Raw genomic sequence first — 14668 nt, forward strand, 5'->3', positions numbered from 1 at the left:
GTTTGTAAATACACAATGATCATGTTTGTTTGACAAACAAAGCAATATTAAATGATGACGAATGACACTGGCGCCCTCATCACTTTGGGCCCTACCACATCAATGCTTCGAATTCAAAGTATCGTAGTTTTATTCTTGGAAGTGGTGGGCAGCCTGACCTACATTTACAAGCAACATTTTCATATTTGTTCCATGAAATTCGTTTCCCAACAATATCAACAATGGGACGCTGTGTGAAAAGTGACCACTAGATGTCGCTATAAGCATACAATGCAGCTGAAATGCATGCGCCGAAGCACGCGCACTACGGTGGCTCAGAGAGACTACACTCAGCAAGCCTACCACGAGCATATCGGCAAGCGAAGGCGACTTGGAGCCGGTATGAAGCTCAGAGAGCAAGCTGGATTTAGCCAAAGCAGCTAACAAAGAGCGGCTAGCGGGAGTTAGTCAGATCACTCTACTCCAAGAGTGCTAACAAACGTGGCTAGCGGTAGAAGCTAAAAACGAAAAACAAAAAACAGTGACGACCACCTGCAGGCGGCGAAGCATGACAGCTTCTTGTAAGGTGAGACTACAGCCATCTAAAAATAATTAGTGATTACTAGATTTACGATTTTATATATATATATATATAGCTGGCTAGACTAAAATGATGTCTGCATTTTTCTGTCCTCTGATTGGTTGTTCAGAGCAAGCCAAGGTTTCTATGAGCAAACATGTTTGTTGCGATCTGCACACGCTAATACTATCAGCACCACCGCTGTGTATGATATATTATTATATGTTGTCATGTATTAGATAAGTATAGATTCTGAACTGATCACATTTTTGGTTACATTTTTAATTTTAAGTTTTGGATAGGTATGATGCTTTCTATTATGACACGGTCACGATGGTGGGGCTATTAAGTGATGGAATTAATGGTGTTACGTCGAGTTAATCTCTAATGGGGCCCAGGTACAACATGGCCCATCAGTTTGTTTTTGAATGAGCCAAAACGCTCCTTGTCTGGTTTGTTCCATCATTCATGCAGCAATACTGCCCTCTAGTGGAATATAAAGTCATTGTATTGTTGCGAGGTACAGTTCAAGTACTCTCCAGTAGAGGACGCTCAATGCACGTGATGAAGCTCATGAGGGTTGCTATGCTTTTTGGTCGCTGTTGGTTCTACATAAGGTGCATCAGAAACTTTATTTTATTTTTTATTTTCATTTTACTTAGTTTTGACATACAATAAGCCTTAAAAACATGGCTGGTATGCTAATGCTTTGCCGAATTCTGAATATATTCAGGTGAGCTGCTAAGCCAGTAACATGCAAATATGTCCTTTAGACATTTTGAAACAATATCCTAGATGTATTTTTGCTACTCCATTTACTGCTTCCGCATTGCATTTAAACATGCATTGTCCATAACATTTAATGTATAATGTCATATATAGCATTCATCCCATGAGGGAAATTAAATTGTTACAGCTACAATATTCACATACACTCCTATTAATAATTTAAACAAATCAACAAAGGGAAAGAAAATACAAAAGAGCACGCATTCAAGAGGAATACCCTTAAATCTGATGTTGCATGTCATTATGTGAATGTAGTCCAAGTATGCTACAAGAATATTAATAGAATTGGTCCAAAGTAGCAGGTACAGTGTATAATATTGTTGATGATTATGTAAATGATACAATGAACTCAAATAAACTCCAATTTGTTTATTTATTTTTTAATATAATTTTGCTTTAAACTCATTTTAAAATGAGCAATTGTGCCATCTAGTGGCCAATAATTTGTATTATTAGAGTGTGGAACAATTTAACAATATGTTTATTGTTGTGGTGTACCTGTGTATACCGCACTCACAATTACCCACAATGCACTTGGAAAAGTAGATGGTCGATCGATGGTCACTCAACAGGTTAGGTTAATAATGTGGACTACAAAATGCATAAAAGTAGGAAAACAAAATGGCGGAAGCGACCGGCGAGAGAGGACTTGATTTATAATATATACAACAAAAGAAATGAAACATAGTTTAAAATAAAAGTTTTTTTTATTTTTATTTTTATTTACAATAAATATTCTGACATTTTAATGCGCCGGTGTGTCATGACTCATGACGAGTACCGTACGTGCCGCTGTGGTCACGTGATATGCGACGAATCCGAATGAAGGAAATGTAGCGAGTAGTCTACTATTGCTGGACCAATAGTGATTTATTTACTTTATTTATTTATTCTATTTTTTGGGGGGGAGTGATTACTTATTTACTAAAGCACTTTGACATTAAGTTTTATTTTTAGTATGTGCTGTATACATAAATTTATTCGTAAATATTGCCTTTTTTGGACAAAATAGAAACAAGATTTAATCACGAAATAGCTAAATGTTCTTGAGTTACTACTAATAAGTTTTGCATACTTAAAAGATACATCAAAATTATGAGTACAAATAAAAGCATACAAAGTTACACCAACTTCCAAAGTTAACTTAGTTGTAGCTTTTATAAAACTTTGAGTATTGGTGTACTTAATCTATAACGGGATAACGGTGGACATTCAAACACAGCCTCTCTCTTTGACTTGGGGGTTGTGGGGGGTGACAGGGTCAAACCTGTTAACCCCCCCATTGAAGAACATATCATCAGTGGGTGTTCTCTACACCTTTAGTCACACAAACACACATCCTGATCCCACAGGCAGAATATAGCTGTCAACACACGGCAAACATTTGATCCGGCCAGGGGATCAGCCTACTGATCCTCACCCCCATTAGCTCAATACGTTTCACCTCATTGCTTGCATTTTACTGTCTGCACTGAATAGAAACTTCCAGGCATGATTTATACCCATAAAGATGACATATAAACAACCTTAGCTTGGGCTAATGGATGCCGTTAAAGTAACAAAACACAACATTAGATGTTTATAGGGTGCGATGGGATTTATAGTTCCAGAGAGAGAATCCTTTCAGCCCCTGCTTTGGGGACAACTTATTTGTTGTTAAAGCGCCGCCCGTGGTGTTAACCTATGACCCCGCTGCTCCCTGACCCTCGGGAGGACAGCTCCATCCACGCGTCAGGGAGAAGGCCTGTCACAGAGGAAACATGCAGGACACTGGCGGGGCTGCCGGGGGAGGCAGGCGGACAATTAGTGGACCGCTGAGCAAAAAGACAGCCCGAGTAAAGAATGTCAGGCCACCGGATGCATTCAAGTGTCTGCAGGAAAAGTGTGAATAGAGGCACAGACTGGAGAGACAAGGGCAGATTAACAGCTCGGGGCAATGGTCCGTGTGTGTGCACTGAGCATGTTACTGCTTTATCTATTGTAAATCTAAGCAATAGGGATGTAACAAAAACGGCAATATCGCGATATTAAAACTGCCACAATATATCGTCGTCGTCATGTCACGATATTAAAAGCATCACATCTGTTAAAAAAAAAGTCAGGTTGATTTCCATTTGTGCAGTTCTAGCACTCTCTGGTGGCTAGTTTTTTTTTAGTGCAATTTAATTTTCAAAAGGCATGTTTTGACCCTTCTATGTGTAAAATACACGCTAATCGTCAAATGAAGGGAAACGTAATGTGTCTGTGCATTAGCAAGTAAGTGCCTCAATATTAAATGTGGTTTATATGCATTGTTCTAATGTAAAAAAGCACGATATTCTGGGGGGGGGGGTTGTTCGTATGAGCTCATTTTTTTACAATATTGTGACCTTTTTTGATCGCCAACCTCCCCACAATATCGTGATAATTATTGTATCGTGACCTTCACACCGTGATAATATCGGTTCGTGATGCTTGAATATCGTTACATCCCTAAAAAGAGCAACAGTAATGATAACTGTAAAATATGTATGACAAATGGAAACTGTCTACAGAGAAGCAAAACGTTGCCGCTATAAATTTTTGTCAACATACAAATTATCATAATTATTATAACTACTTTATTTTTATTTTTATAATCATTTTATTTTAATTTAATAAAAAAATTCAAATGTTTTTGATATAGTTTGAGTGCATTAGGGGAATTGAGGACAGAGATGCTCAATCTTTGGTGCATAATTAATTCAACTAACACATTTTCTGTTTGACTGAGAACAAATAGTTTTGCGGTAGTAAAAGTTAATTAATAAAATTGTGTTTGTTTAATTCATGTTATGAAAGATGATTTTAGGTCAACTTACTAGGAAGCAGGGGTGTCCAACTGTCCAAACGTTTTCCTTCGAGGTGCATAAAGAAAAATCAAAGGATGAAAGGGCCATTTTGATAATGTCCGACATTATTTATTTTATTATTATTATTAAACACAATCAATTAAGTGATTGGTTGATTGATTAAATGTCCTTCCCCAAAAAAACAAAAACAAAACAAAACTGGTCCTAACTGGTACTAGGGAAATGTTGAAATGAGTTGAGGAGCCTCATTTAAACCATATTAGCTCTTTATTGCCCTCTTGTGGCATCCATAGGCAAGTACAGTAGAATCTTTTTGTGAGGGCGTCAATTACTAACTGTATAATTATGTAAAACTGTTTATTATACTGTACAAATATTTGTTCATTTAATTATTTAAAATAAATCAACTTAATAAATTCAATGTAATTAACCCACGTTTGTAAAAAAAAATAAAAAATACATTAATGCAACAAATATTAATATTAATAAAAAATATAAGAAAAATAATAAGAAAATAAAACATTACAGGACCCACTCATGCCTATATAAATTATAAATGTATTTCCGTTTCCATGTCTTGTGTCCTCATCTCCTTGCTGCTGACGTGACCTCATGTTTGTGTCTGTGGACTGAATGTGCTGAGGCTGTTTTTCTTCCATCAATGGCATTTTCATGCTGTCAAGGGGAACGTGGAAGCGGGTGAGCACAAACAGCCTCGCATGCATGGAACAGGGTCACATTATCATCAAAGCCCGTCGCCTCCAACGTGATATGACTCGGTCCGAAAAAAGGGGGAAAAAAAAAGAAAAGACAGACATCTAGCATTCTTGAGCCCATTCCACAAAGTACAATAACTTCCTAGAATTCTTCGACCCTCGACAGCGGAGCCAGGGCACATCCTGTTGTCCACGCAGCACTTCCTGCCGATGGCGCTGGCTGGAATCGGCCTCGTTGCCACGGTGACATGAACACACTGTAACTTGCCGTGCGCACAAACCGGTAATGCTGGCATGGAAGTGCAAAGACCTGGCAGGAGACACAAAGAGAGATTATGTGGGGATCAATTAGCTAATGTGTGCGCGATTCGTGCAAAAACATCCTACAGTAGCTGCGCTTGCGATCTGATGTGTTGTCGCACACTTATTGAAACGTCCAGCTGCCTCCTGTTTTTGAGATGTTGGGTCACTTTCACATTTTAACGCCTTGTTTGTTTGTTGGCAGCTTCCGCAGAGTAATCCTGGCTTCCACTCCGCATTGTTCAAGCGGGTTTTCTTTTGTGCAAAATCTGAAGCAGGACTCATAAGAGGCCATAAAGCAGAACAAATACACACTGTAGGAAGAGCTGTGTAATGAAATGTTGAGCAGGTTGTAACATGTGTCTTTAAATGGTTGGAGGACTTTATTACTTTTGACAAGTAGTCTGTTTTGTTTGGTTGCTAGTTAGCGGAATTATATAAATATATTTAACTGATTTCCAGGAAAGATGCGAATGACTGAAAAGGAAAACAAATAAAGAAATGTAATAAAATATCGAGATAACTATACTTTAAGTCTGTTTTCCTTAGAAAATAATTAGTTTAAATTCCCACTTAAATAAAAATTACCTTTGTATTTATTATTCCACAGGTCACATGGTTACACGTGAAGTTGCATCATGGAGATCCCTGTAGGCCATGGGAAGTAAGTTGAATCTTCTTTTTTGTATATTTAATGATACTTTAACTTTGACTGGTCGGTTAAAATCTTGACACAGTCCTGTTATCTTTATTTTTTATTATTTGTTTATCTATAAAATACATATTGTCAAATCATTGTGCGTAATGCTAACATGCTACTAGCAAAAATGCAATGAGTTTCAAAAATCTCAAAAGAGGAGTTTCAGTACAATAAAACAATGACAAAGTTGCCTGACCTGATCCAATAGATTGTGAGTTCACTTTAGTGTCAGATCAGATTTAAAGATTAGAAGATGACATTTATTTTTGACTTACAACAAAACAAATGGTGCTGATTTGGTGGAATGTTCCTAAAAAAAAAAGTTCTAAAATAATTTGTTACGAGAATCATGTCAATGAATTTTGGATGAAAATGTCTGTTTTGTTTGTTTAGTCTGATGATTGTGCAGGAAATCAATCAGAGGGAGAGAACGCATCCAGAGAGTTGAGGGGTTTAGTTGCGTGATCTTAATAGAATATTGATATCTCACGTTAATCTAGATTTCATGGTTGAGAAAGTGCACTAATTCAACTGATGTTTTAATTTTTTTAAGGTAATCAGCTCACCTGCGACCCCAATAAGGACGTGCTACAGAAAATGGATGGATGGATGGAAGTAAAGGAGGAATGTTACAAAGTCTCATGGAATGCGGATCAGCAACCACTCAGAATGTACCAAGATGGACAAATGAGATGGTGCCCGCCGATGACATCATGCGTCCAAAAGGTGATACTGCCTCACCCCCTGCCGCGGTTGACTCATTTGCCAAAACCAGTAAACATGGAGGTTAGCAGGAATGCCCAGACCCTTATTTGGGAATGTGACATCCTTCACCTAAGTGGGACATGAAAGAATGAATGGTTTACTCAATGGCATTGCATCTCTGACCGAACATTCCTTGGACGTGAGTCAGACCCAATCAGTTATTCAGTGGAAAAATACGCACATTTAAAGATGAGGGTGTTTGTTTTCTATATGACCAATCCCCTATTTTGTCATTCTTGTTAGATTTCACAGCCTTTGGATATCAGATGTCACGCCGGATGCTGATTATTATCCGGCTAACCCCCATGCGACCAACCCCAAACAATTGTCAACAGTTTTACAGAGCTTCAACACAAATGGCCGTCCATCCATTTTCCAAAATGTATGGAACAAATATTAGAAAATGTTGGTCAGTACTTAAAAAGTGATCAACAAAACTTTCCGTTGGTGTCTTGCTTCTTCGCTGTTTGCTCTTCAAAGCTCATCAAACGTCACTTAAATATGCTGTGATCTTTCAAATGCCTTCCACTGCGGGGCATCGTGCACGGAATGCTGCTTCATGTCAGCGGCTGTCAGTCCTTCTTCGTGTGAACAAAATTATTACGTCATGGGGTGGGAGCTTTCCCAGCAAAATCTGCATTGTTGTTGTAGCGCAACTAGCTAGCAGGCCAAATGAGAGCATATTATTGCTGCGTACTAGCCGGCCAAAAGGAAGCATGTAAAGATTGAACAATAAGGGGCCCAGGATTGACCCCTGGGGAACCCCACAGGTCACAGACATTTGGCTAGAGAGATTTATTTGACTAATTTTAACTAATTTTGTTTGTACTTCAATAAGATCAAATGTATACAATATTGGACTAGGATATCTGTGCCATTGTGGGTGTGCTCATGAATTTTTACACAAATTAATATTATCTGTACATAGTAATCTATGGTAATTTATGGTACTTGATTAATAATTACAGTCACTCAAGTAATATTAATATAATGTCTCCATCCATTATCTATAGCATTTGTCCTCATTATGGGCGAGGAGCACATATGGGTAGGTCATGAGCCAATTGCAGGGCTAATGTATATAATTTTTTTTAAATAATAATAAAAAATTATAAAATAATGATAATAATAATACAATTTAATAAAAATAAAAATAATAGATAGTAATAATAATAATAATAAATTAGTGCGTAACATTTTTTTGTTAATAAAAAAATTCAAAATAACATGCGATTAATGACCGTCCCTCACCTGGAAAACCAGTACAGGCTGAATTCCAGTTGCAACGCAGCAGACGCAGACAGCAATAAATGTAATAATAATGCATATATTTGTGGAGACTGGGGTCAAGTTCGAAAATTGCAAAATAAAAATGTAAAAATGTTACTTCATGTTAAAGATTGGATAGCTCTTAATATGAAAATAATAATGCAACGTTTTACAAATGCAAGTATGCCATCTAGTGGCAGAAAAATGACCAACACAAATCAATATCACACTCGTTTATTACAGTACAGTACATATTTTTAAATTGCAACTAAATTTAATGAATTATGAAATTACTGAATCAGTGACTAAAAGATGCAGCCATATTTCTATTATTTTATTTCCCCCCCACTTTTATGTTAACGTTAATGTTAATGTTTTATGTATGAAAACTTAAAAAAAATATTTTATTGTACATTTACAACAGATATAAAATACGTATTTGCGATTAATCGTGAGTTAACTATTGAAGTCTTGCGATTAATTACGATTATTTTTTTTAATTTAAACCAAAAAATAAAATAAAAAGCATGCCACTGCCTCTATTATTGGTAATTCAAGCCGTTTACAACGTCACATCACGCTCGCATGCTTGCAGGTCTTGTACTGAGATTTGAGGTTTTACAACAAGCAGACCACAATCTAATAATCTAATCTAATCCAATCATGTGTACCATATGATTTTTTTTATTTTTTAAAGAGCTCAGTATTGTTCATTCGGTAATGTCATCATCATTGCTCTTTTTTTTTTTTTTTTTTGAATGAATTTCTACTTAAACATACCTCAACTGTGAATGTATTTCTCTGCAGGGCCAAGAGGAGTATTTATTTCCCAGACCAAGATAATGATTAACAAAAGCTCAACGTGCCACCATCATATCCTGAAGAATGGCATTTTTTCCCCCGCGTCATCGTGTGAAAACGTCACAACTGCTGGTTCCAGCTGCTCAGAAGTCGGTAGCTGCAGATGCTGCACAGGAGCCGGTAAAGCGTGTTGCCTTGGTTGCCTGGCTTGTTTACAAAACACATAATAGCACTATTACCTTCAGATCGACACCGACAGTACATTTATTTTTATGACTACTGCAATTGCCCTCATTCTGAGAAGTAAACTCAGCCAAAACAACCGAGGTACACCATTAGGAGATTCTTTGCACAAGGTTAAAAAAAAAAGAAAGAAGAAGCTTGAACTCATTTTAGTTTTTAATTAGTTTTGTAATGGTTTCAGTTTGTTGAGGTATAAGTAGAAAATAAGGTAAGAAAAATTCACTTAATACCCAAACCATTCTTATATTAGATATATATCACGCAGTGATTGTTTAAGCACTGTGCCGTGACAGTGTGCCGTGAGAGATCGTCAGGTGTGCCGCGGGAAACGATCCAATTTCACATAATTGGTCTCTTGCAAGAACATCAGCATTGCATTCAATAAAACAGTCCCGGATTTGTCTCTAAGTCAGTACGTTTGTCAGTAAATGTCGTTATGTAACATTTTTGTGTAACGTTACAAATACATCATTAATATGAAAAGCATCAAGACGTATAATTTATAGCCACTAAAAAGTGATCTAATATTTTAAGCTTTAGTTATCATATGTGAGAATGCTTTTGTTGTTGTGATTTTTATTCTCCACACTTTTTTTTTTTGCCGTCAAACAACTCCCACGTAATACTTCCGATTTACACCTTTCAAATTTCAACTTGCTTCAAAAATTTACGCCTCCCGGGGCATATCTTTTTCGATTCAACTGATATCAACTTTGCCCCATTCATTTTCTACGGGACTGACATAGACATAGGTTCAAAACCCGATACCAACTGACTCTCATATCAGGAAATGGATTATAATTCCTCTGAAATGATTATATCCTACGTTAGACAGATTGCAGTTCAAGTTTTCTTTTTATGAATTTTTCATTGAACTACAAGTAAACATTTGTAATTGTCACATAATGCATCTTTCAGTTGACTTCGTAAGCACATGCATTCAAATCTTAGCATTCAGCTTTTCAGCATTTCCACGCAATTTCTGCAGAAATTGCACTTTGTCCAGTCGAATGCGAAGTTTCTCATTAAACACCCAAACTACTTTTTGCCATCAGAGTTATACAGTATCCAATTAAGCGTTTGGAGGAAGTGAAAACTGGAGGAACAGGAAGTTGGTGAATCACCTGCAACACGTTAGCGAGAGTGCTCGGTTGTGTCCATAGCAACCGTTGTAGTCACTTTGATTGGCTAAAAGGGGAGCACGTGCGCGTTGGAATTCAATCTATCAAGGAAAATACTTAACATGACGTTGTTTGCTTTGTAAGACCTTTGTATTTTCTTAGTCAACGCGCTATTTATACAGTGTTTTGGTTTTTACGATAATTTTTTTCTTAAGAGACAGCCTCGCTCCTTTTAGTCAGTTCCACGGAACAGGTTTGTTGTTGTGATTGCTGGGGAACTCCTCGTAAGGAGTGGTGGGAATGTTGCTTTGGCTCATAAAGCAAAGTCCTCGGGGCATCAAAGTTCACAGAGATTGAATTCCCTCAAATGACACGGCAGAGTGATTTTATGGTCTTAAGGATTTAAAAAAGCTCTTTGGATGGTCACGTGTGCGCTCTTCACAATATGGACTGAATTGAACTGAAATCATTATTCAAATGAACTTTACAGCAATCTAATTGGTCGCCGTATTATATATGATTATTGATTTTTTTTTTGTCAGCGCTTCAGTCACTCGTCGGCTTATTGCGTAAGAGCTTTTATCGGTATTTAAAACAATTAACCTACGTTTGTGATGATTAAAAGTCCTTGAAGTGCAAGTTTGTGCAAACCACAAGCATGTTTGAGAAAATTCATTTTGCTTTTCAGTGCTGTTGGACTTGCGCCGGCAACAGCGGAGCATACCAGCGCGCATTATGATAAACAACAAAACTCTGTCTGACAACAATAAGCTTCTTTAATTACACAACGCAACGGATGTTTGACAGGGATATGTTTGTATTTCTCTCACAATATTTTCCACGCAGAGGCACGAAAGATGGTTGACTGTAATTACAAGTGGACCCACAGTTGTTGTACGCAATTTCCTTTACATTTGTAAGACCCGTCCGTTTCTTGCGTGTGTGTGTGAGGGCGTTCACGTCAAAGGATTTAACATGAGCTTGCATTCCAGGAGTTGCTGTCATATGTTTTCCATGACATCAAAGCTGTGTGAAGACTTTGAAAAGGGCAAAATCGTTGTCAATTAGCAAGAGCGGCGAGTGTTATAATGCGCTCGTGTTGTGGAACAAAATAAGTAAGCTTACGCAGGGGTCACCGACCTCAAAGGGGAAGTCAACCTTAAACATTTCTTGACAATAATATGTTATATGTGACCTCACTAGTTTAAACATAAGATTATGATTAATATTATATTTGTGGAATATAAAATCCATCCGTTTTTAATCCATCGCAGGGGGCGGCCATTTTGCCACTGTGGACTGAAGATGACATTACAGGTGCTCAGGGCTCAGGCGACGACCAATCACCGCTCACCTGCTTTCTGAATCTGAGCTGTGATTGGTTGTTACCTGAGTCTTGAGCAACTGTGTGATGTCATTTTCACTCGACAGCAAGTGGCAAACGCAATATTAACCACGATACCATTTAGAGTAGCGGGGCTGCATAGAACTTCCCCTTTAATGACTCGTTTACTGTAAAGGGGCAGCAGTTTGATACACACTTGGGAAATAACAGTACGTGTTGAGTTTAGAGACTCCATTGGACATGGGAGTTTACATTGGTCGGGTATTATTAGGTTTATTCATTACCGGTACTTTTATGAGGCAACTTACGACCCTTTGGTTCCACATTGAGACGAGTTCTTATCTGCTGTGCTGCAGGGGCCACTGCGTGGTTCCTGTTATTGCGGTCCCTCCGTGCTCCGGCCCGTATGCGCGGCCGCGCCGGCTGCCGCCTCGCTCCTGCCTTTTCCACTGGCTGGCAATTCAGATTGTACGAGCCCCGATGGCAAAAAATAAGGATTGTTTGTTATTACAATGCCATTCCACAGCGGCTTGAGCTTGTGTTGTTTTGACTCTGAGAACAATCAGCTGTTGCAATAATGTCGTCTGCCTCCCTCCCCGCTTGACTCACCTCCTCTCTTCGGTTTATTTACTGTGAAGATTCCTCAAAAATGTCAGGTTCATGTTCTGAGCTTTTACTGGAAATGTTAACGTTTTCATGAAATTGATCAATAAATGTTCCTGTTGTTTAACTAGAAGTGATTGCGAAATGCACAAACCAACCACAGCCTAATGAGAGCCCTAATACATTACCTGTTGTAAGTCAAATCTGCCCTAGTGAACTATAACACTCGTAAAATTACAGTTTTATGTTATAGCAGGCGCCTTCCTTATTCTTATTCTAATCTTCCATTTACGTCATAGTGGTTAGAAACAAATCATCAATGCGTACCTTTATCTGGATCGACACCGGAATTTGTTGGGTTTGTCCTTGGCTCGTGTGACATCTATGAAGTTACACAGAACTGAGTTATGTTGACTTTGCAAGCAAATTAACTCATCAACATCGATAAAATGATACAGTATTATAATGGTTGCATATTACAGCGGTGTATATTTTCACTGCCCCATATTGAGAAGCGTTTAATATTAGCTAACTTTGTAAAACCAATTTAAAGAGTCGAAAATCACGCCGATTTATTTTAGAGTCAATTTCAGGGGTCAGCAATCTTTCTGGGCAAAAGAGCCATTTTAGGCCAAATAAATAACCCCAAATTTGTCCGGAGCTGCAAAACATTTGAACATTGTGATAAACGAAACAGTGTTAGTATTAGTGTAATATACTGAGGGCCCAATAGCTAATTCGAGCTGCACCTCAACACAAAAATATGCAGCATCCAATTCGTAGAGCTTCATTTTCTTTTGGAATTAAAAAATAAATACATTTGGATGTAATTTCAGACTTAATATTTCTGCCTTTCTGTCAAATGTTTGACATTTGTTTGGCAATTTATGGACACATGGTATTTTTCTGCCTCTCTTCTTTTTTAGACACTTTTTGACATTTTTTTCTGCCTTTTTTGCTATCAATTTTCTGACATGTTGGGCAATTTTGGGGCCATTTTATGGTCATTTATGGGAGGTTTTTTTTTTTTAGACATTTTACGAAGATTTTTTTGAACATTTTCTTTTCTGCCTTTTTCATTTATTTGAATGGCATTTTTGGCAATCTAATGGACATTTTTAATGCAAATTTGCAAATTTTTTCACTTTTGACATTTTATGGTCACAATTAAAAAAAACGTTTACCTTTCGTCAATCTTTTTCTGACAAATAAAAAATATGGACCTTTGATATATATTTTTTTAAGTATTTTGTTATTATTTTTTTTCATTCAATTTAAAGAATATTTCATTTAAAAAATAAAAATAAATATGTAAAAAAAATCTGCAATTATTTTTTGTTTGAGATCCACAGGGAGCCACAGAAGAAGGACTAAAGAGCCACATGTGGCTCCAGATCGTAATCCAATTGCTTGTTAGTGATATACCAAAGAACCAAATATGATTTTGGGAAACTGCTGTACAACAAAAGGTGACAACAGATTTAGAATACATGAAAGAGTTGAAATATTACAAAACACTTCCCGTGTACACTTCCAGTCTCATTTCAGCACCACTTGCTCTTTGGAAAGTTTTGGAGTGAACAACAGGAAGCAATGCTGCATGTTATTGGAATTTAGCTAAGTTGCTCATTGAAAACAAGATAAGAAACAAAAGCTGAGAGTGGCAAATCTAAAATGGAAAAGTACTTAATGATTATTTGGGAAGCGTTTTTCAGCTTCTTTCAACTTTCCAAGGAGGTGGGTGTGTTCGGTGGACGCTGGAAAGAGGGGAGTCTCTTCTTTCAAAAGGGCCCGAGAACAAAACAGGAAACCATCCCGTTGTTTTGCTTTGCGGGCACTACAAGTGTTTGGAATTTTGAGGAGTTGAATTCACATGTTTACGCTCACGTCTGCGCTCAGGTTGGAGCATGCACACGCAAACACTTCCACGCACACAAGCGCGCCACTTTCCATCGCACACAAACACGCGTGGAGGAGAATGTCTGGCATGCCTTGATAAGCGCAGACATGAAGCCGGAGAGAGCCCCCCGTGGATGTTATGAGGCCGAATAGACTAAATAGCTGCCATGCTGCTTGGCTGACCTTGGTTCAATCAGGACTTGCGTTCTTAAAGACGTGTTGATGCTTGGGTCTTCTTGATTTAGGCTTGAAAAGCATCTTGACCTCTTTCAAGTAGAAAGACTTTACACGTTGACATCGGCTGGTTTATCAGCCATGTTTGGGAATTTAGTGAGATTTTGGAAATCGCAGAAGGAAAGAGTGGCTTCTTGGAAATATGTCAGGGCTGAATGATCAAACTCATTTTAAAATATGGGGGGGAAACAGTTCCATATTATATTTAAACCCAGAAGAGTTGAAAAATAAGATATATCGTATAGAGCCCCCCCCACAGTAAACAAGTCAATTAAAAGCATTGAGAAAAATGACATGACAGGGCAAGGCAGTGTTATGTTTTCCTTTTGTTCCTTTGAACCCAAACTTTTCTCTGATTACACTTTGTTGGCGTACAGACGTTGTCAGTCAGGTCCAAAGGCATTGACCTTTAACCTGTGGAGAAGTACTTCCAGGTGGTGCCTCTCTGGTCTCACCGTGACACCGAGCAGCGGCGTCCTGCAGTTACACGCAC

At 37.8% G+C, this 14668-nt stretch overlaps 1 long non-coding RNA gene across 2 annotated transcripts; it reads left to right on the top strand.

Moving 5' to 3' along the window:
- The first annotated feature begins 328 nt into the window (after positions 1 to 328).
- On the top strand, positions 329 to 12729 carry LOC147157948 (uncharacterized). 2 transcript variants are annotated; one of them, XR_015091064.1, is made up of 5 exons: positions 329 to 565; positions 5806 to 5859; positions 6449 to 6621; positions 8737 to 8910; positions 11796 to 12729. It is a non-coding gene; the product is annotated as an uncharacterized LOC147157948 (long non-coding RNA). The 2 variants fall into 2 exon arrangements; XR_015091063.1 differs by having other exon boundaries at positions 8737 to 12729.
- The last annotated feature ends 1939 nt before the right edge of the window (positions 12730 to 14668 follow it).

This window comes from Leptonotus elevatus, chromosome 19, assembly GCF_054856555.1.
Source record: "Leptonotus elevatus isolate MCC_2025b chromosome 19, RoL_Lele_1.0, whole genome shotgun sequence".
NCBI lineage: Eukaryota > Metazoa > Chordata > Actinopteri > Syngnathiformes > Syngnathidae > Leptonotus > Leptonotus elevatus.